The following is a 23,827-nucleotide window of genomic DNA, read 5'->3' as shown; positions in this document are numbered from 1 at the left end:
TATCAAGTCTAAAACTCCAGTATCCTGCCCTACTGCAGCTATTACAAGCTCCCTTCTAGTCTGTTGTTCATATTATTTTGGAAGCACTTTACATTACAGCACGGAATAAAGCGGAAATGGAATGGCAACTAGTTAAAGTTACTCACAAAGCAAACCAATATTTGCCCAGATACAGGATGCTACAGATCAGTATAACTGATACATCACATACTAGAGGGGTGATAATATTACAAAAACAACATTGCAGTGTTTCCCCTAATATTCCCCAAATGTCTTGGCATGGGGCCCCCAATTGATTTTGTTATAATGTTTGAGTCACTCAGATACACTATATATACAAAAGTATGTGGACACCACTTCAAAGTAGTGGATTCGGACAGTTCAGCAACATCCTTTGCTGACAGATGTATAAAAATTGAGCACACAGTCATGCAATCTCTGTAGACAAACATTGGCAGTAGAATGGCCTTTACTGATGAGCTCAGTGACTTTCAACGTGGCATCATCATAGGATGCCACCTTTCCAACAAGTCAGTTTGTCAAATATCTGCCCTGCTAGAGCTGCCTCGGTCAACTGTAAGTGCTGTTATTGTGAATTGGAAACGTGGTGTAAAGCTTGCTGCCATTGGACTCTGTGAAAACGCATTCTCTGGAGTGATAAATCACGCTTCACCAGCTGGCAGTCCGATGGACAAATCTGGGTTTGGCGGATGCCAGGAGTACGCTACCTACCACAATGCATAGTGCCAACTAATGTTTGGAGGAGGAATAACGAATTGCCTGGGGCTGTTTTTCATGGTTCGGGATAGGCCCTTTAGTTCCAGTGTTTTAGCATGACAATGCCTCCGTGCACAAAGGGAGTTCCAAACAGAAATGGTTTGCCGAGGTTGGTGTGGAAGAACTTGACTGGCCTGCACAGAGCCCTGACCTTAACCCCATCGATCAGCTTTGGAATTAATTGGAACACCGACTGCGAGCCAGGCTTAATCGCCCAGCATCATTGCCCGACTTCACTAATGCTTTTGTGGCTGAATGGAAGCAAGTAGCACGTCCCCGCAGCAATGTTCCAACATCTAGTGGAAAGCCTTCCCAGAAGAGTGGAGGCTGTTATAGCACCTAAGGGGGGACAAACTCTAAAATAATGCCCATGATTTGTAATGAGATGTTTGACAAGCTTTTGGTCATGAAGTGTAGCATAAGAACACAACACAAGCCATGGCTAAATGTGTAGAATTGCAGGAAACTAGCTTAATTCAACTGTAAAATACGTTCTTTTCCCCATGGCAAAATGTCTAGAATTGCGAATAGCAGACAAAATTGTTTTAAAAAAGCAACATTTTGTTTCTGCTGCCATGGGAGGGCCTCTAAAAATGTTGGTCGGAGAAGGCGCTGTTGGCCACGCCCAATACCACGCACCCCCATCTATGTCCCCACCTAGTCAGGTGAACAGGGCCTTGCCCTTTATTATGATAAACAAGCCCGCGCAACCATTTCACCAGAGCGGTTGTCTTGGTTGCACTTGTTTTCTAGGATCACTGGTGTCTGGTAATGTACAGGAATGATTCACCTCAGTTCACTCTCTCTGGGAGTATAATTAACATCACTTCTCTATTGGCCCATTCCAGTGTGTGTGGCAAACAATTCAGACCTGTTCTGTAACCCCAGAGGGAGGTTTCATTTGGTGTTAATATAGAGCTGAATGAACACACAATCAACTGGTGACACAATGTACTGGGGCTATTGTACCAAAGTGGCACAGGTGTAATAGTAATAGGTCAGATGGTTTCTTTTTGACGCCACACTAACTATACTGGTCCCAGATCAGTTTCGATCAGTGCCCCAGAAAAGGGGATCTGGTTGGTTCATCTACTTTGGGAAAGTGAGGCTTAAACCAATCCCATGGACATACTGTGTATCGTTTATGTGTGTATTTTCTGTTAATGCCTAGGCAAATGCAAGGGCATCCGTGGTTGTTGGTGTACAGTGTTAAATCTGTTTGTAATCCATTTGAGGTTAACGCAGCAGTGCTGGTGATCCTTTTAATCTGTATCTTATTGAATCACAGACCTGATCAGGGTCAGATCGGCCTAGCCACCCTCCGACAATGCACTCACTACCATTGCAGAATAAATTATTAGTCACATCGCATTAATTTGCAATTCCTTTGGAGGGAGGATGGTGGAAGTGTATATTTTAAAGCCATGTTCCCCTTGGTATTCATGGAAACGTGATTATCAGGAGGGCGCTTATTGCTACACTAGGAATTCAGGAAGCAATTATTCTTCTAAATGTGGTTGCGTTTAGGGAACTTGGGTAGTCTGAGGGAGCTTCACCTGATGACATGATATTAGCTAATTAGCCCAAATGTGTCTGTTCTTCATTCAAGCTTACCATCAAAGCAACTTATTCATTAGATTAATCTCGTTATCTAGAATCATCTGCTGTACAGGGCCATGGACCGATATAATGAATTTCGTCCCGAACCTGCCTGCACGGGCCACTCTGTGCAGGTAGGTGTCGGAATCCTCGGGCATGTCGTAGTTGAAGACGATGTTGACGCGCTCAATGTCCATCCCTCGGCCAAACAGGTTGGTGGCCACCAGGATCCGCCTTTGGAAGTCCTTGAACTGCTGGTACCGGGAAAGCCTGGGGGAGGAAGGGGGGCACCCATAGATTTAGAATAAGTAGACCAGGCATTATACATCCTGCTTCACTCCTGTGGGTACACTGAAACTGTGACCCACAAACATGTTGTCTGAGAGAAAGTTATTGTTAAGTCCCTCTGGATAACAGCTTCTGCTACATGACTATTATAGAAAATGTGCAAGTAAATGAGATTCTCATTTAACTTCAGCAAAGGACACTTATGCTTCCTCAGCAGGAGGCGAAGACACAGTTTGCCTACTAACGAATTGACACTCCTCAACCACTTATCGGTTTACGTAAAAGTCGAGGACATTCTTTTGTCCAAATCAGAAATTCCCAATGAAAGCCAAGACCCAATCCCAAATCTACCCCTAAACCCTATGCACTTATTAATATATGAGATGACTTGAATATCCTAATATTGCTCATATCAATCAAAACTGCTCAGATTTTAACAAGTGCATAGACTGTAGGGTTTAGCCAGTGATTTTTTTCCTCTCCATCAGAACCCACCTCTCCTCCTGGGCCATGCCCCTGTGGATGGCGATTGCAGGGAAGTTCTGCTACACCAGCAGCTGAGACAGAGCCACACAGCGCTGCACAGTCTTCACAAAGATCACCACATTCAGACAGGGGAGAAAATAGCAGTGAGACACCGAAGACAAACATGGGGCACAAAACCCATGCTGCATCTGATATGGCACCCTGGCTTTACCCTGGTCAAATAAATGTACACTCTGAAGATGAAAAACACAGGGCATAAAACTCACAGGCAGAAACTTTGTCAGTGCATAGACTTAGTTCACTTGAATGAGTAAAATTGTATTTAAACACGTGACTTTCAATTCCATGGACAAAATACATTCAACTCGCTCAGATTTAGCATTCAATTCTCTGAAAAGACCTCTGTCCGTACCTGGTTGAACTCGAGCACGTCGAGCAGGTTCAAAGAGCTTGCGGTTCTTCTCGCTATCCTTCAGCTTGCAGTAGTACTGCTGCAGGCCGTGCAGCGTCAGCTTGGTCTCATCGTCCACAAACACCTCCATGGGCTACAGGAGATATTCATTAAGCACCAAACAGAACACAGGGAGGCACTACCAGGACTTCCAGTGCTAAACATTTTGCTAGTGTGCCCTAATGAATAGAACATGGGGAAAGTGTCACTCTTTGGGACAGTTTTATAAACCTAGCCACATTAAGTGAAAAACAGGAGTAAACCACATTCTGTGTGTTGGTGAATGAAGAACTACAAATGTGATTGTGAACATCAATTACTAGTACTAGAGCTGGATGAAACTTTATTTTTCATTATAGCTTTAATGCCAGGACTGTTCCCCCCGAAAATGTCCAGAGCCCCAGACCCAGGTTAAGAGAGGATCAACTCTGGCCACTTGTGAGACAGACACGTCACGAGCAGGCAAAGCTTAGAGGGGCTAGACTGGAACTTTTTACATTAATATTTTATTTTATTTTAGTAAACATTTTTGTCCAAATCAGAAATTCTCCCCAAAAAGGGGTATCCGATTGTTTTAGTAGCTACTATCTTGTCTTATCACTACAACTCAGCATACCACCCTGCATACCACTGCTGGCTTGCTTCTGAAGCTAAGCAGGGTTGGTCCTGGTCAGTTCCTGGATGGGAGACCAGATGCTGCTGGAAGTGGTGTTGGAGGGCCAGTAGGAGGCACTCTTTCCCATGGTCTAAAAAATATCCCAATGCCCCAGGGCAGTGATTGGGGACACTGCCCTGTGTAGGGTGCTGTCTTTCGCATGGGACGGGTGTCCTGACTCTCTGAGGTCATTAAAGATCCCATGGCACTTATTGTAGGTGTCCTGGCTAAATTCCCAATTTGGCCCTCAAACCATCATGGTCACCTAATAATCCCCAGTTTACAATTGGCCCATTAATCCCCCTCCTCTGTAACTATTCACCAGGTTGTTGCTGCAAATGAGAACATGTTCTCAGTCAACTTACCTGGTAAAATAACAGATAAATGAAATGAAATGAAACTCCTGTATGGGTTTGGGAGAGATGAAGGTTGAAAGTCATGAGGCAAGAATATCCCTACTGGCCTAACCCGGACAAAGCTGGGCCAATTGTGCGTTGCCCCACGGACCTCCCGGTTGCGACAGAGCCTGGGCGAGAACCCAGAGTCTCTGGTGGCGCTGCGGTACAGCGCCCTTAACCACTGCGCTACCCGGGAGGCCCTACATGAAAATTAAGCCATATCCAAAATCCATTTAAAAAAAAATATTTAAAAAGGGGCAATCTGCAGTTTCTACATCCATTTTTAGACATTTAAAATTAAAAGAATAACAAATGCCCATGAGCTTAGTTCAACTTTCGTACCCCACCAGAACCCAAAATACAAGCTTGTCCTTTTAAATGCTTGTAAACAAAGTAAACGCAAAAATAAACTACATAGTCTCAAAACACGGTCAAAATGATAATTCTGATATCATTGATGGTCAGTCCTTGCATATAGCTCTACGAATTTCAGAGTGGGTAATTTTCTCCAGACCTATCCCTCCAAAACAGGGGCGAGGAAGATGATTAATTAATGTTTATACTGCCGATTGCCTCTTCAAAGTGCAATTTAGGGAGATGGGTTCATCTCTGTGTCTGTGTGTGTGTGTATGTGTGTGTATAAAACTGCAACTTTAAGTTTCAGAACATGTACATAACCACGGGTTATAAGAACCCCTTGAGGGATAAAAGAACATCATTAAAATTATAGCCCACAGCTGTGCATGGGGAGAGGGGTCAGGGTGCTAAGGAGTGCATTCACATATATCTACACATTTTCACATATATCTACACATTTTCATACACACTTTTGTTTTTGTATTTTGTATTTTTTCTTCCTCTCTTCTAGGTCAGCTTCAGCATTATGGACATGGGTGTATCTGTGGTCCATTTGGCCTGTCCCACGGCTTCCTTCAATGATGGGTTGTGAGTGGCTCTGTTGATGAACTTCTGGCCAATGATTACTGTCTATTGTTGATTGATTTCAGTCCAGATATGCTGTTAACATAGTGGTTGCTGATATATTTTGGTAGTCTGTAAACTGCCATGTTTTGGACTATCTGTAGCCGATTCATCTGCTGCGGTGAAGCTGTTATCCAGGCTGGCAGGGCGTATTCAAAGAGGGGTCAGATGTAGCTGAAGTAGACTTTCAGCACTGTCTGAGGTGAGGCTCCATATTTTCTTCCGCACAGCGTTTTTAGGTGGTGAACTGACAGGATGTACGTAAACAGTTGTTCTTATACTGTGATGGACATAGTTCCAACACGCCTGTTGGCCTATCACAGTAGAGGCTGGGCGTGGTTTAAACTTGCTCAGCCTATCGCAGACGCTCAGGCGGGTCCCCCCTCTGTCGATGTATAGATTCTTACTGTTCTGGTATCGCAGCCTAGTTATAACAGTTGCTCAGTTCCTGCTATTGTGTTGTTCAGTATTTTTCCATCTTAGTTAAACCTCGTGAAGACCACCCCTCCCTATGCCTGCTTATTAACCACAACTTTGTAAGATACAGCAAGTCACACCATGTGCTGAATATTGTTACATACAACCACAAGGACAAAGCAACTGCTGGGCTGTTATCTAGTTTTGCAACATGCAAGTCACACCATGTTATTCAGTTTTTGTCACACACACAAACAGGCAAGTAGCAAGCAGTTGTTTAATCTCATAATGGATGCTCCAGTGCACAAATGCAGATACCTCACACAACCAACATCAGATCATATTTAATCATATGGTAATGGCTATAATGTGAAACACAGAATCCCACACAACTCAGTTTACAGTAGTTAGCCAGTTGCCCGATTCAATCAAGTTGAACAAGGAATCATGCCTCACTCTCCGCACAAACAATGGCAGCCGCCTCCTCATTCAAACTTTGTGACAGCAAAGTGCTATAAAGGGAAATAGGTTCCAAATGCAAGGTGAATATTCAGAAATAACGTTGGCTCAAATTAATAACGAGCAAGACATTTCTAGGGTCTAACTTGACCTAAAATGTAATTCTCGGAACCAACCTGCGACACACTGATAGCAGAAGTTAACTGCTAACTGATACGACCGTGCTAGTACTAGCGTTAGCTTGACGCAACGCTAAATGTGTTAGTCAGCTAGCCAGATTGCACAAGGTTTTCGCAAAGATTTTAACAAAAATATACTCGAACATGGCTGCTATTTGTGAGCATTATGGAAAGAAAAATGTGTTTCTTATTTACAATTGATGCAGATATTGAAAATTACTCAATACTGCACATTTTTATGCAATTAAAATCGGCTTCGAGTATCACTGCTAGCTAGGTTCACAGGGGCAGTCTAGAAGCACTGTGCTCGTGTATTCGTGGCCACTATTGGTCCATTTTAAAGGCAATCTCACCAAACCCGCCTGAAAACGAACCGTCTAAATTAATGCCGATCTTGAAAATGCCAACGAAGAAGGCGGGATTTCGCCAGCTGCCCTAAACTAAATTGTAGGCATCATTTCTTGTTTGACAACACTGGTATGAAAAAAGTACACTGATAGCCTTACTCAGCAATAATGTAAACATTTATGATTTCTGTAAATTATAGCTACGTATGACTAGTTTCCTCATCCAGAAAAAAATCTGAATTTAGATTAGATTTCAGTCGATTAGATTAGTTTATTAGTCGGTCGGAGATGTAATTGTAGGGTACAGTGAAATTCTTAAGATCTGAACTCCAACATTGCAGGTCAAAAAGATAAGTGAATGAAACAATAATAAGAATATGTGTAACCGGTGCTATACTGCACCGCTGTAACTCTGCGTTGTGTGTGGTTGATTGAGACTATAGACGTGGACTTTGGAAATTAGGTAGTTTTAATCAAGCAGAACTCACTCTCTGCATCCAAAAGGAAATAAAACATTTCTAGAGCACATATGTTCTGAGAATCCACGCCTCTTTCTCTCTCAGTGCATCAAAATGACTTTCGAATACACAAATTAATAGTCTCTCCTTATTATACATAACATATTTTACAAAGATAAAACCACATACCTGCATCCAAAAGGAAATAAAACATTTGTAGAGCACATATGTTCTGCGAATCGTGGCCTCTTTCTACAGCAGATACACAATAGGAGGGACTGGGATCATTCGAGGAGCTAGCCATCGTTCACACAATAAATAGCCTGCTAATACCTTAGCTAGCTATTAACCACATGTTGAATTCAGAATGTTGATATCATCCTAAAAAGTACAATTACAAGTGCATCTTAACAATACCATCCACTTATGAGTAACCTCTAAATACACATCATTATTCATGAACAAAACACTGTGTGTATGACTTTGTACTGAAAAGAATCCAACTTTTCTGAAGACATAAAAAGCGTGACTACCTCTCTCAGGATACAAAATGATTTGAGCATGCAGGGCAAAACGTAAGAACACACTCCACTTCAGCCAGGATGCAGGCATGCATAATAACAAATCAACACGACATATTAATATATGAACCTGGTGAAATTCACATAGTACTTTAACAACTGTTACATATGCATACTATATACATATTTATTTACAACATTTACAAACCAACAGCCTGCATTCATCCAGTTTGTATAAATTATGATAGATATGTGACATGAAGCTATACTGGGCAAATTGGGCAAAGGCGTAACAATGACTGTCTTGGACAAACAGACATTTGGCTTAAAACATTTATTCATTCATGGGCAATATGTGTGCATGCCCTGATCATATCTGTCTTCCCTCACCAAACCCATCAATGATTTGATTTATTTGACTATAATATATCAGTTATGGCCAACAGAGGGCAACATTTATCCATATAATACGATTAAACCTCACTGAACCTAAATGAATTGGGTTACATTGTAAACATTTTTCAGATATCGTATGTGATCAGAAACAATGCATTAATTTCCCGGAGTGGTCGCTCTGTGCTTTTGTAGTTGACGTCATAATGTACGATGAAATATAGAAGCCTATGACGTAAACGAACTCAAGAAAATGTTCAGTGCGATACTTTTGCCTCAGTTGAGTTGATGCTTTGCAAAGGACAGTCATCCTCATGTTCAAATAAATCACTCTGAGTGGACAAAGAAGACATTCTGTGTGAGTACAGCATAACTGGCCAAGATGTTGTAAAATTCTTTTTTTGAAATGTATTTTAAAATGTATTTGTTTATTTAAAAAAATGTCAGGTCCAATCTGAAGGGTGCCTGAAAGCACAATGGATAGAAATCATAAACCGTTGAGAAAAATTATTCTAAAAGTAAGTCTCATAAGTAATTAAACATTTGTTTTCATTCTGGGGCTATCCCTCTTGATATGTAATGAGGCTATCTTCTTGGTAGTATAACCTATATGCTGTAAAAACAGATTGATATGATTTATAGTTGGAAAAGTGGGCATAATTAATTGAGGGCTAAGGTTAGATGTATTTCCTTATGTTCATATACCCCAGGCTGGGACCCTCCAAGCTAGTGCTGGAGAGCAGGTCCTCCAGACAGACATCACTGACCATGATGGACTAAGGCTGCCAGCCCTGGTAGACTGCCCCCTTGACAGCCCCCTAAAGGTAAGAAAACGTCTTATAGTTCTGTTGCAAAACGTCTGGTTGTAACGGAGACCAGTTGGTTGCAATCTAGTAATATGACGTGTTGAAAACCAGTTTACAACGCGATAATAAAGCCATTAAGACACATGGACCACCTACTAAACTCAGCAAAAAAAGAAACGTCCCTTTTTCAGGACCATGTATTTTAAAGATAATTCGTAAAAATCCAAATATCTTCACAGATCTTCATTGTGAAGGGTTTTAACACTGTTTCCCATGCTTGTTCAATGAACCATAAACAATTTATGAACATGCACCTGTGGAACGGTCGTTAAGACAATAACAGCTTACAGACGGTAGGCAATTAAGGTCATAGTTGTGAAAACTTAGGACACTAAAGAGGCATTTCTACTGACTCTGAAAAACAACAAAAGAAAGATGCCCAGGGTCCCTGCTCATCTGCATGAACGTGCCTTAGGCATGCTGTAAGGCGGCATGAGGACTGCAGATGTGGCCAGGGCAATACATTGCAATGTCCGTACTGTGAGACGCCTAAGACAGCGCTACAGGGAGACAGGACGGACAGCAATGGCAGACCACGTGTAACAACACCTGCACAGGATCGGTACATCTGAACATCACACCTGCGGGACAGGTACAGGATGGCAACAACAACTGCCAGAGTTACACCGGGAACGCACAATCCCTCCATCAGTGCTCAGACTGTCCGCAATAGGCTGAGAGAGACTGGACTGAGGGCTTGTAGGCTTGTTGTAAGGCAGCTCCTCACCAGACATCACCGGGCACAACGTCACCTATAGGCACAAACCCAACCGTCGCTGGACCAGACAGGACTGGAAAAAGTGCTCTTTATTCTCAACGCTGTGCGTTAAAGGGAAGAATTCCTCCTCCCTCATGTGGTACCCTTCCTCCAGGCTCATCGTGACATGACCCTCCAGCATGACAATGCCAGCAGCTACTACTCGTTCTGTGCGTGATATCCTGCAAGACAGGAATGTCAGTGTTCTGCCATGGCCAGCGAACAGCCCGGATCTCAATCCCATTGGTATGTCTGGGACCTTTTGGATCGGAGGGTGAGGGCTAGGGCCATTCCCCCCAGAAATGTGAAGGAATCTTGGTGGAAGAGTGGGGTAACATTTTCTTATTTCATTTTTTAAGAGTGGGTTAACATCTCACAGCAAGAACTGCCAAATTTGGTGCAGCCCATGAGGAGGAGATGCACTGCAGTACTTAATGCAGCTGGTGGCCACACCAGTTACTGACTGTTACTTTTGATTTTGACCCCTCCTTTGTTCATGGACACATTATTCCATTTCTGTTAGTCACATGTCTGTGGAACTTGTTCAGTTTATGTCTCAGTTGTTGAATCTTGTTATGTTCATACAAATATTTACACATGTTAAGTTGGCTGAAAATAAACACAGTTGACAGTTAGAGGATGTTTCTTTTTTTGCTGAGTTTAGTTAGAACTAATAGTTTTGGAATTCAGATTTGAATTCTGATTATAATTCTAAGGTTATGGTTTATAGTTGGAAAAGTGGGCATAATAATGGAGGGCTTAAGTTCTATGTATTTCCTTATGTTCCTATACCCCAGGCTAGGACCCTCCAAGCTAGTGCTAGAGAGCAAGTGCTCCAGACAGATGTCCATTCCGCTGGCCATGATGGACTAAGCCTGCCAGCCCTGGTAGACTGCCTCCAGGATAGCCCTCGAAAGGCAGACGTCCATTCCGCTGGCCATGATGGACTAAGCCTGCCAGCCCTGGTAGACTGCCTCCAGGATAGCCCTCAAAAGGCAGATGTCCATTCTGCTGGCCATGATGGACTGAGCCTGCCTGCCCTGGTAGACTGCCTCCAGGATAGCCCTCGAAAGGCAGACGTCCATTCCGCTGGCCATGATGGACTAAGCCTGCCAGCCCTGGTAGACTGCCTCCAGGATAGCCCTCGAAAGGTAAGAAACATCTTTTAGTTCTGTTGCAAAACGTCTGGTTGTCACGGAGGCTAGTTGGTTGCAATCTAGTAATACGACGGGTTGAAAACCAGTTTACATAACGCCATTAAGACACATGGACCACCTACTAGTTAGAACTAATAGTATTGGAATTCAGATTTGAATTCTGATTCTAATTCTAAGGTTAACCCTTATGTGACATTTCACTCAGTACCATCATGCATATGGTGAAAAATGTGGTTTCTATGGTGATATGATTGCCCCACTGTTGTTATTTGTCTCAGAACCTTGTGCCGAAGCCCCCGCAAGGCCCCAGGCCCAGCCGAGAGGCAAATATAGCAAAGGCAGAAAAGAAGGCCACAGAGGTTATCAAGGCTAGAAGGTCTAGGGAGGCTAAGTCAGGGGTGAAAAAACTAAGCCGCCAAGTAGTTGGTATGTTGGCACTGCCTCAAACTCTAACTCAAACAACCAGTTACAGTGAGTATTCATCTCCACTTCCAAAGTACCTGGATTTATTGCTAGAATTCTAAAACGATATATGGTGGAAGGATCCACTAATGTCTACGATCCTCTTTCTGTAGGTGTCCTGCCAGCTATCAAGAAGGGCACTAAAGTTACCCTCCAGTCCTCCAGCTCCCATGACAACAAGGAGGCACTAGGTTAGTTATGTTGTTTTTACCGTCTTTTGCACCCACACATTCCCCTTCTTTCTTTTCTCTTATTGTTCGTAATGGTATTTTCATTTTTTTCCCTTATTTTTCTATACAGTGTTTGGAGACATGTTATGTGTGAAGAATTACTTTAAATCAAATGTCAAACTCATTCTATAGAAGGCCGGGTTTCTGCAGGGTTTCACTCCACCCTTGATTGATGCATTAAGGTCACTAATTAGTAAGAAACTCCTCTAACCTGGTTGTCTAGGTCTTAATTGAAAGGAAAAAACTAAAACCCGCAGACACTTAGCCCTCCATGGAATGAGTTTGACACCCCTGCATTAAATACATTTTGATTTGACTAGGGGCCGTCTGCCAGGTCCTGACCACCAGGGTGGGAGACATCCTGAACAGTACCTGCAACGACGATTACAAGTCCAGGCTCATCATCCAGAAAGGTACACTTATAACCAGTAATAACCATGTAATAACCAGTGTATTACCATTATAGTAAATGTACTAGATACTGCATAGTGTTATACATGGATGTGGCTTTGAACCAGTTCAGAATATGAGTGTGTTTTCTTAGGATTGGATTCCGGTGCCAGGGAAAGGTTCCCTGACTCTCCGTGTTCCTCTTCCCCCAAGGACGAAGAGGAGGTGGTTGTAAGTGTCATGACTGTCTCATACCCTAAACCCTCCACCTCAACCCAGGCAGCATGGGCAGCTCCTGCCCAGACTCTGAAAGAAGAAGTGGGGGTGGCTGAGGTCTCCGAGATGAGTGACAGCTCCCTGATGCCCACCAAGAACAGGCAGGACCCCCTGGAGAAGATTCCCTCCCTCCTACCAGGCAAGGAGCACATCCTCCTTTGCAGCACTCCCTGGGCCACCGTCATGAGCCCCCAGACTCTGAAGTTTATTCTCCACGGCATCATGTGCCGACTGGAGGCCTCAGAGTCCCCCCAGACAAGGAGGGCCAATGACCCCTTCAGGCTGATGAAGGATCTCTTTGTGGAGGTCCAGCATGCCCTGAAGTATGCTGACATCTCGGTCGTCTTTGGCCTGGAGGAGAGCATCCAATTCAGTGGTGAGGATGCGGTGAAGGCCATCGTGAAGACTGCGGCTAAAAGATTGTCCCTGCGTTCGGACTCCAACCGGGCTCAACTGCGTGCCGCACGCTCTGGTAGCGAGGGAGCCATCAGGTGCATGGCGGACACCATCACACAAGTCATAGATGACTATTCCGAGGACTGGAGTTTCAAAGGCCATTTTGGAGCCAGGAGGAGCCGTGGTAGTGGGAGGTCACACTCCTCAACCTCCTCAAGGAGTGACGGCACCCTCACCGAGGAGCTCCTGGCTTGGAGGGAAACCCTAGAAGAGGACCTAGAGGAGATGGCTGATGACAGCACTGGTTTGGAAAAGACCAGTGTAAGCTCAGCCATCTCTGAAAAGTCCCAGGTAATTAGCTACCTTTCTGAAAGCACCAAGCCCATCAGCAGTGCCCTCTCCACAGACCTCGAGGACATCACCTCCACACAGGTGAGACTGCCAAGAACCAGTAGATCGTTTAGTTATTTGGGCTGTTTGATTGTGAGGCATCGACTCATGTCTGTTTCTCTCTCTACTAAGAAGGAAGAGGCTATGAAGAAAGAAGTGAGGAAGTCAGGAAAGAAGAAGCGAGGAAATAACAAGAACCAGAAGAACAAGGTGTCTCCTCTTGGCAATGATAGTAAGTCCTCATTTCTGTCAGTCAACATGTGCATCTGTCTTCAGCACACTATTGTAATGTAAGGACGGGAGACTATGATAAAGTTATCAGGGTCTTATTCATTAGCCACTAAATGGAAGACAGCGGACTAAAACAGGGAGGAACTTTCTTGAACTTGCCAATAACAAATGCTTGTTTTTGTTTTCTGTTTCAAAATATTTTGCTACTGTGTACCCTAATGAACACGACCCTGATTTCATGCCTTGTTCTCTGTCACCTGTTCAGGTACTGTGGCTGCAGATCAGCCTAAGAAAAAACAGGCTCTCCTCCCGCGGATCACAGCCGCCCTGGCAAAACTATTTTGCTTCCCCTGCAAAAAAAAGAAGCAAAAGTAACTGTGCAGAAGACGAGTTTGGGAAAACCCTGCTGCCACCTCCCCCAACCCACTTTCTAAATAAACTCTCAAAGCCAACAGAAGAGGGAGGGAGACAACCCCCCCTACTCACAACTCATTTTATTACACCCTATTTAATTCAATAAACACAACTGGCAGCTATTTTGATCTTCTTCTTGAGTTTTTGTTTTCCAGACCCACCTGCATGCTATAGATTCTTAAGGTCAATTTGCTGTCTACTGTCTACTACAGTATCATTGTTATGAGTATGTTCACTGTGCCAGTCATTATAGCCAGTATAGGCTATAATAATGCCCTAACCTAATTGCAATTGACATAATAAGAGTTACATTTGAATAATTCCCTCATTTTATATTTTTTCTAGAGGGAATAAATCTCTAAAGCACTATAGAGTGCCGTCCCTAGGAGGGGTGCGTCACTTGAGTGGGTAGAGTCACTGATGTGATCTTCCTGTCTGGGTTGGCGCCCCCCCCCTTGGGTTGTGCCAGGGGCAGAGATCTTTGTGGGCTATACTCAGCCTTGTCTCAGGATGGTAAGTTGGTGGTTGAAGATATCCCTCTAGTGGTGTGGGGGGCTGTGCTTTGGCAAAGTGGGTGGGGTTATATCCTTACTGTTTGGCCCTGTCCGGGGGTATCATCGGATGGGGCCACAGTGTCTCCTGACCCCTCCTGTCTCAGCCTCCAGTATTTATGCTGCAGTAGTTTGTGTCGGGGACTAGGGTCAGTTTGTTATATCTGGAGTACTTCTCCTGTCTTATCCGGTGTCCTGTGTGAATTTAAGTATGCTCCCTATAATTCTCTCTTTCTTTCGCTCTCTCGGAGGACCTGAGCCCTAGGACCATGCCTCAGGACTACCTAGCATGATCACTCCTTGCTGTTCCCAGTCCACCTGGCCGTGCTGCTGCTCCAGTTTCAACTGTTCTGTCTGTTCTATGGAATCCTGATCTCCAATGTATGGCAATCCATGCTAAGGTGAACTGTGAATGAATGGTAAGCTAATATGCCTTTGTGTTGTTGTCAGATTAAGTCTTTGTGTTTTACACCGGCTTGGCTGTGGCGTGCTTCTGCCGTACAAAACTGCTGAATGCCACAATAAGGACCGTAGTAGGAGGGAGGGATATCATAAACCTGTCCTGATGTCTGTGTCTGTTTGCCTGTCTGTCTGTCTGTGCATCTCGGAGGTTCTGTCTATCTGTTCGTCACACCGACTCTCACTGTGGTTGGTTGGTTGTAGCGATCAGCAGAGGCCTGCCCTGTGCTAAAGGTTCCACTCCCTTATCCTGCTGACGCTGAGATACTGGGAGCAACTCCATTACCTGACATATCAAGTCTAAAACTCCAGTATCCTGCCCTACTGCAGCTACTACAAGCTCCCATCTAGTCTGTTGTTCATATTATTTTGGAAGCACTTTACATTACAGCAAAGAATAAAGCAGAAATGGAATGGCAACTGGTTAGAGTTACTCACAAAGCAAACCAATATTTGCCCAGATACAGGATGCTACAGATCAGTATAACTGTATTGTTTCAGAGACATCACATACTGGAGGGGTGATAATATTACAAAAACAACATTGCAATGTTTCTTCTAAAATTCCCCAAATGTCTTGGCATGGGGCCCCCAATTGATTTTGTTATAATGTATGAGTCACTCAGATACACTATATATACTAAAGTATGTGGACACCACTTCAAATTAGTGGAGTCGGAGAGTTCAGCAACATCCTTTGCTGACAGATGTATAAAAATTGAGCACACAGTCATGCAATCTCTGTAGACAAACATTGGCAGTAGAATGGCCGTTACTGATGAGCTCAGTGACTTTCAACGTGGCATCATCGTAGGATGCCACCTTTCCAACAAGTCAGTTTGTCAAATATCTGCCCTGCTAGAGCTGCCCCGGTCAACTGTAAGTGCTGTTATTGTGAATTGGAAACGTCTAGGAGCAACAAAGGCTCAGCCGTGAAGTGGTAGGCCACACAAGCTCACAGAACGGGACCGCCGAGTGTTGTAGAGAGTCAAAAATAATCTGTCCTCAGTTGCAACACTCACTACCGAGTTCCCAACTGCCTCTGGAAGCAATGTCAGCATATTAACTGTTTGTCGGGAGCTTCATGAAAGGGGTTTCCATGGCCGAGCAGCCGCACACAAGCCTAAGATCACCATGCGCAATGCCAAGCATTTGCCTGGAGTGGCGTAAAGCTTGCCGCCATTGGACTCTGTGGAAACGCATTCTCTGGAGTGATGAATCACACTTCACCAGCTGGCAGTCCGATGGACAAATCTGGGTTTGGCGGATGCCAGGAGTACGCTACCTGCCACAATGCATAGTGCCAACTAATGTTTGGAGGAGGAATAACGAATTGCCTGGGGCTGTTTTTCATGGTTCGGGATAGGCCCTTTAGTTCCAGTGAAGGGAAACCTGAACGCTACAAATGTTGGTCGGAGAAGGCGCTGTTGGCAACGCCCAATACCACGCCCCCCCATCTATTTCACCACCTAGTCAGGTGAACAGGGCCTTGCCCTTTATTATGATATACAAGCCTGGGCAACCATTTCACCAGAGCTGTTGTCTTGGTTGCACTTGTTTTCTAGGATCACTGGTGTCTGGTAATGTACAGGAATGATTCACCTCAGTTCACAGTTCACTCTCTCTGGGAGTATAATTAACGTCACCTCTCTATTGGCCCATTCCAGTGTGTGTGGCAAACTATCCAGACCTGTTCTGTAACCCCAGAGGGAGGTTTCATGTGGTGTTAATATAGAGCTGAATGAACACACAATCAACTGGTGACACAATGTACTGGGGCTATTGTACCAAAGTGGCACAGGTGTAATAGTAATAGGTCAGATGGTTTCTTTTTGACGCCACACTAACTATTCTGGTCCCAGATCAGTTTCGATCAGTGCCCCAGAAAAGGGGATCTGGTTGGTTCATCTACTTTGGGAAAGTGAGGCTTAAACCAATCCCATGGACATACCGTGTATCGTTTATGTGTGTATTTTTTGTTAATGCCTAGGCAAATGCAAGGGCATCCGGGGTTATGTTGGTGTACAGTGTTAAATCTGTTTGTAATCCATTTGAGGTTAACACAGCAGTGCTGGTGATACTTTAAATCTGTATCTTATTGAATCACAGACCTGATCAGGGTCAGATCAGCCTAGCCCCCCTCCGACAATACACTCACTACCATTGCAGAATAAATTATTAGTCACATCGCATTGCTTTGCAATTCCTTTGGAAGGAGGATGGTGGAAGTGTGTATTTTAAAGCCATGTTCCCCTTGGTATTCATAGAAACGTGAATATCAGGAGGGCGCTTATTGCTACACTAGGAATTCAGGAAGCAATTCTTCTTCTAAATGTGGTTGCGTTTAGGGAACTTGGGTAGTCTGAGGGAGCTTCACCTGATGACATGATATTAGCTAATTAGCCCAAATGTGTCTGTTCTTCATTCAAGCTTACCATCAAAGCAACTTATTCATTAGATTAATCTCATTATCTAGAATCATCTGCTGTACAGGGCCATGGACCGATATAATGAATTTCGTCCCGAACCTGCCTGCACGGGCCACTCTGTGCAGGTAGGTGTCGGGGCCACTCTGTGCAGGTAGGTGTCGGAATCCTCGGGCATGTCGTAGTTGAAGACGATGTTGACGCGCTCAATGTCCATCCCTCGGCCAAACAGGTTGGTGGCCACCAGGATCCGCCTTTGGAAGTCCTTGAACTGCTGGTACCGGGAAAGCCTTTTGAAAAAAAGTCAACAGTAACTGAGGAGAGGAGGAAATGTGCTTGTATGAAATTAGACTCTATTCACACATAATGCATATGACATTTACAGGGGTGGAATCCCAAATTAAAATGTGTAAAGTAGTAAAAGACATTTAGCTAGACATCGTATGGATAAAAACGATATGCTACTTATCGTTTTAAATATGTGCATGCTTCTCAGAGTAAACAGCTGATTGAAAGGGGAGGGGTAGATCTCAACTTCAGCAAAGGACACTTATGCTTCCTCAGCAGGAGGCGAGGACACCGTTTGCCTACTAACAAATTGACACTCCTCAACCACTTATCGGTTTACGGATAAGAGGACGGAAAAGTCGAGGACATTCTTTTGTCCAAATCAGTAATTCCCAATGAAAGCCAAGACCCAATCCCAAATCTACCCCTAAACCCTATGCAGTTATTAATATCTGAGATGACTTGAAGTGTAAGCAATATCCTAATATTGCTTATACCAATCAAAACTGCTCAGATTTTAACAAGTGCATAGACTATAGGGTTTAGCCAGTGATTTTTTCCTCTCCATCAGAACCCACCTCTACTCCTGGGCCATGCCCCTGTGGATAGCGATTGCGGGGAAGTTCTGCTCCACCAGCAGCTGAGACAGAGCTGCACAGACTTCACAAAGATCACCACCTTCAGACAGGGGAGAAAATAGCAGTGAGACACCGAAGACAAACATGGGGCACAAAACCCATGCTGCATCTGATATGGCACCCTGGCTTTACCCTGGTCAAATAAATGTACACTCTGAAGACGAAAAACACATGGCATAAAACTCACAGGCAGAAACTTTGTCGGTGCATAGACTTAGTTCACTTGAATGAGTAAAATTGTATTTAAACACGTGACTTTCAATTCCATGGACAAAATACATTCAACTCACTCAGATTAAAACTAAAATAAATTACGTTTTAGCATTCAATTCTCTGAAAAGACCTCTGTCCGTACCTGGTTGAACTCGAGCACGTCGAGCAGGTTCAAAGAGCTTGCAGTTCTTCTCGCTATCCTTCAGCTTGCAGTAGTACTGCTGCAGGCCGTGCAGCGTCAGCTTGGTCTCATCGTCCACAAACACCTCCATGGGCTACAGGAGATATTCATTAAGCACCAAACAGAACACAGGGAGGAACTACCAGGACTTCCAGTGCTAAACATTTTGCTAGTGTGCCCTAATGAATAGAACATGGGGAAAGTGTCACTCTTTGGGACTGTTTTATAAACCTAGCCACATTAAGTGAAAAACAGGAGTAAAACACATTCTGTGTGTTGGTGAATGAAGAACTACAAATGTGATTGTGAACATCAATTACAAGTACTAGAGCTGGATGGAACTTTATTTTTCAATATTCACAGCTTTAATGCCAGGACTGTTCCTCCCGAAAATGTCCAGAGCCCCAGACCCAGGTTAAGAGAGGGTCAACTCTGGCCACTTATGAGAAGGACAGTCACGAGCAGGCAAAGATTAGAGGGGCTAGATTGGAACATTTTACATGAATATTAAGCCATATCCAAAATCCTTTTAAAAACAAAAAAAAGGGGGCAATCAGTAGTTTCTACATCCATTTTTAGACATTTAAAATGAAAAGAATAACAAATGCCCATGAGCTTAGTTCAACTTTCGTACCCCACCAGAACCCAAAATACAAGCTTGTTTCATTCCAATGCTTGTAAACAAAGTAAACGCAAAAATAAACTACATAGTCTCAAAATATGGTCAAAATGATAATTCTGATATCATTGACGGTCAGTCCTTGCATATAACTCTACGAATTTCAGAGTGGTTAAATTTCTCCAGACTCATCCCTCCAAAACAGGGGCGAGGAAGATGCTTCATTAATGTTTATACTGCCGATTGCCTCTTCAAATTGCAATTTAGGGAGATGGGTTCATCTCTGTGTGTGTGTGTGTAAAACTGCAACTTTAAGTTTCAGAACATGTAGATAACCACGGGTTATAAGAAACCCTTCAACGTACATCCTGCATGAACTTGCGGCAGACAGGACGGATCTCTTTGCTTAGGGTGGCGCTGAACATGGGTGGTGCTTCTCGTGGGGTGTGAGTTTGAAGATGTCCTGAACATCACGCCTCATGTCTGAGGGAGAGACTATAGGAAAATAATATGGCCATCACAAAAAAAAGTCAACCCACTCAGCCTGAAATCTGAGGACTAAATAAAATGTAAATACTTTCCTACGTTTTGGCTAAATCCTTAATTAAGTCACACCATCTATCACATTCTGTTCCAAGATCCACTACTACTTATTAGGACAGTGTATTAGAAGTGCATTCTAAGTGATATGCTAGTAGGTACATTGGAACACGTTTTCAATTGACCTTTCCTCTGTGACGTTTCAACTTACTCCTTGCTCCAGTCACTCACATCTGGCATCAGCTCCCCTGTCCTACTGTGGTCTGAATTTGCATCTTGTCACACTCGTCCAGGACAAAGTGCTTCACGTTCTTCAGGTTGAGGGTCTTGTTGCGGATGAGGGCCAGGATGCGGCCGGGCGTTCCCACCACAAAGTGGGGGCAGTTCTTCTTCAGCGCGTCCTCGTCCTTCTTGATGGACAGGCCCCCGAAGACCACGGCTGCCTTGACGGTAGGCATGTACTTGGAGAAGCACTCATACTCTATGCTGATCAGGAAGGCCAGCTCTTGTGTGTGGCACATCACCAGCACAGACACCTGGTAGACAGAGAGAGAGGTAGGGGAGGATGTTTAATACAGAGCTCTCTGGACAGCAGAGAAACAAAAAGCACACAAGATTATCCAATAGGATAGAACAGCAGTGTAAACAGTGAGATTAAAAGGAGAACAAATTCAGACTGCAATTGGCCCAGCGTCATTAGGGATTGGCCGGGGTAGGCCGTCATTGTAAATAAAAATGTGTTCTTAACTGACTTGCCTAGTCCAAATAAATGTTAAATAAAGTTGGCGATTAGACACTTTCTTATGCAAGGATCCCCAGATACAGATTAAGCCTATTCCTAAACTACAAAGCACTCAATGGATTCTCCATCAAAAGCTATTTTTAGTAAAGGAGGGAGGATGTAACAGCAATTCAGTTGCTGCTTCCACAATGTAGAGATTAATTTCATTATTCAACCACTCACCTGCCCATCCACAGGCTCAATCTGCTGCAGGGTGGCCAGTACAAACACAGCAGTCTTGCCCATTCCATACTTGGCCTGGCACAGGATGTCCATGCCCAGGATGGCCTGTGGGATGTACTCATGTTGGACTGAAAGACAGAAACGTAACTAGGGAAGTTAGTTAAGAACAAATTCTTATTTACAATGACGGCCTACCAAGAGGCCTCCTGCGGGGATTGGGGCCTGGGATTTAACATTAAAAAAAATATATAGGACAAAACACACATCACTACATAAAGAGAGACTTAAGAAACATAGCAAGGCATCAACACATGACAACACAGCATGGTAGCAGCACAAAACATTGTACAAACATTGGGCACAGACAAAAGCACAAAGGGCAAGAAGGCGCTGTATCAACAATACAGTCAATTCAGAAGGTTAATTGAAATGCCAATTCAATAATCTATGTACAATTCCTCACCATCTAACCTTAGTTATATTACATGAGGATTCATATTCTTGTAATTTCACTTTCTGAATTGAATCCTAGTGAAACATCACCTTCTAGCACAGGGTTTTCCATATTCGGTCCTTGGGACTCCAAGGGGTGCACGTTTCCCCCCCAACATTACACAGCTGACTCAATCAAAGCTTGATGCTTATTTGAATCAGCTGTGTAGTGCTACGGCAAAAACCAAAACCCCCTGAGGTCCCTAGGACCGAGTTTGGGAAACACTCGTCTAATGTGTATTCCTACATAGCATTAGCTAGCTGCTAATAATGCTAGTAGCAGGCCGCACGCACACCACCAAAGCTGGACAGTACGCAAAATGGGAAGCGAATACATTTGGCACATAATCATTACAATTTACCTAGCTGGAAACAAGGATTGGACCATCGACCACCCTGCAACTCAGTTTACAGTAGTTAGCCAGTTGCCCGATTCAATCAAGTTGAACAAGGAATCATGCCTCACTCTCCGCACAAACAATGGCAGCCGCCTCATTCAAACTTTGTGACAGCAAAGTGCTATAAAGGGAAATAGGTTCCAAATGCAAGGTGAATATTCAGAAATAACGTTGGCTCAAATTAATAACGAGCAAGACATTTCTAGGGTCTAACTTGACCTAAAATGTAATTCTCGGAACCAACCTGCGACACACTGCTAGCAGAAGTTAACTGCTAAATGACACGACCGTGCTAGTACTAGCGTTAGCTTGACGCAATGCTAAATGTGTTTGTTAGTTAGCTAGCCAGATTGCACAAGGTTTTCGCAAAGATTTTAACAAAAATATACTCGAACATGGCTGCTATTTGTGAGCATTATGGAAAGAAAAATATGTTTCTTATTTACAATTGATGCAGATATTGAAAATTACTCAATACTGCACATTTTTTATGCAATTAAAATAGGCTTCGAGTATCACTGCTAGCTAGGTTCACAGGGGCAGTTTAGAAGCACTGTGCTCGTGTATTCGTGGCCACTATTGGTCAATTTTAAAGGCAGTCTCACCAAACCGGCCTGAAAACGAACAGTCTAATTTAATGCCGATCTTGATTTTCAATATCTGCATCAAATGCCGATCGGGATTTCGCCAGCTGCCCTAAACTAAATTGTAGGCATCATTTCTTGTTTGACAACACTGGTATGAAAAAAGTACACTGATAGCCTTATTCAGCAATAATGTAAACATTTATGATTTCTGTAAATTATAGCTACGTATGACTAGGTTTCCTCATCCAGAAAAAAATCTGAATTTAGATTAGATTTCAGTCGATTAGATTATTAGTCGGTCGGATATGTAATTGTAGGGTACAGTGAAATTCTTAAGGTCTGAACTCCAACAGTGCAGGTCAAAAAGATAAGTGAATGAAACAATAATAAGAATATGTGTAACCGGTGCTATACCGCACCGCTGTAACCCTGCGTTGTGTGTGGTTGATTGAGACTATAGACGTGGACTTTGGAGATCAGGTAGTTTTAATCAAGCAGAACTCACTCTCTGCATCCAAAAGGAAAAAAAACATTTGTAGAGCACATATGTTCTGAGAATCGTCGCCTCTTTCTCTCTCAGTGCATCAAAATGATTTTAGATTACAAAAATTAATAGTCTCTCCTTATTATACATAACATATTTTACAAAGATAAAACCACATACTTGCATCCAAAAGGAAATAAAACATTTGTAGAGCACATATGTTCTGCGAATCGTGGCCTCTTTCTACAGCAGATACACAATAGGAGGGACTGGGATCATTCGAGGAGCTAGCCATCGTTCACACATACAATAAATAGCCTGCTAATACCTTAGCTAGCTATTAACCACATGTTGAATTCAGAATGTTGATATCATCCTAAAACAATTACAAGTGCATCTTAACAATACCATCCACTTATGAGTAACCTCTAAATACACATCATTATTCATGAACAAAACACTGTGTGTATGACTTTGTACTAAAAAGAATCCAACTTTTCTGAAGACATAAAAAGCGTGACTACCTCTCTCAGGATACAAAATGATTTGAGCATGCAGGGCAAAACGTAAGAACACACTCCACTTCAGCCAGGATGCAGGCATGCATAATAACAAATCAACACGACATATTAATATATGAACCTGGTGAAATTCACATAGTACTTTAACAACTGTTACATATGCATACTATATACATATTTATTTACAACATTTACAAACCAACAGCCTGCATTCATCCAGTTTGTATAAATTATGATAGATATGTGACATGAAGCTATATTGGTCAATTTGGGCAAAGGCGTAACAATGACTGTCTTGGACAAATAGACATTTGGCTTAAAACATTTATTCATTAATGGGCAATATGTGTGCATGCCCTGATCATATCAGCTTACTACATCTGTCTTCCCTCACCAAACCCATCAATGATTTGATTTATTTGCCTATAATATATCAGTTATGGCCAACAGAGGGCAACATTTATCCATATAATACGATAAAACCTCAC

General features: G+C 43.2%; 1 pseudogene; it reads right to left on the bottom strand.

Moving 5' to 3' along the window:
* Window positions 1-1,548: 1,548 nt before the first annotated feature.
* On the bottom strand, window positions 1,549-21,490 carry LOC116355458 (ATP-dependent RNA helicase DDX39A-like; annotated as a pseudogene).
* Window positions 21,491-23,827: the final 2,337 nt, after the last annotated feature.

This window comes from Oncorhynchus kisutch, linkage group LG20 (assembly GCF_002021735.2).
Source record: "Oncorhynchus kisutch isolate 150728-3 linkage group LG20, Okis_V2, whole genome shotgun sequence".
Classification (NCBI taxonomy): Eukaryota; Metazoa; Chordata; class Actinopteri; order Salmoniformes; family Salmonidae; genus Oncorhynchus; species Oncorhynchus kisutch.
This window is presented reverse-complemented; position numbering and strand designations above follow the sequence as displayed.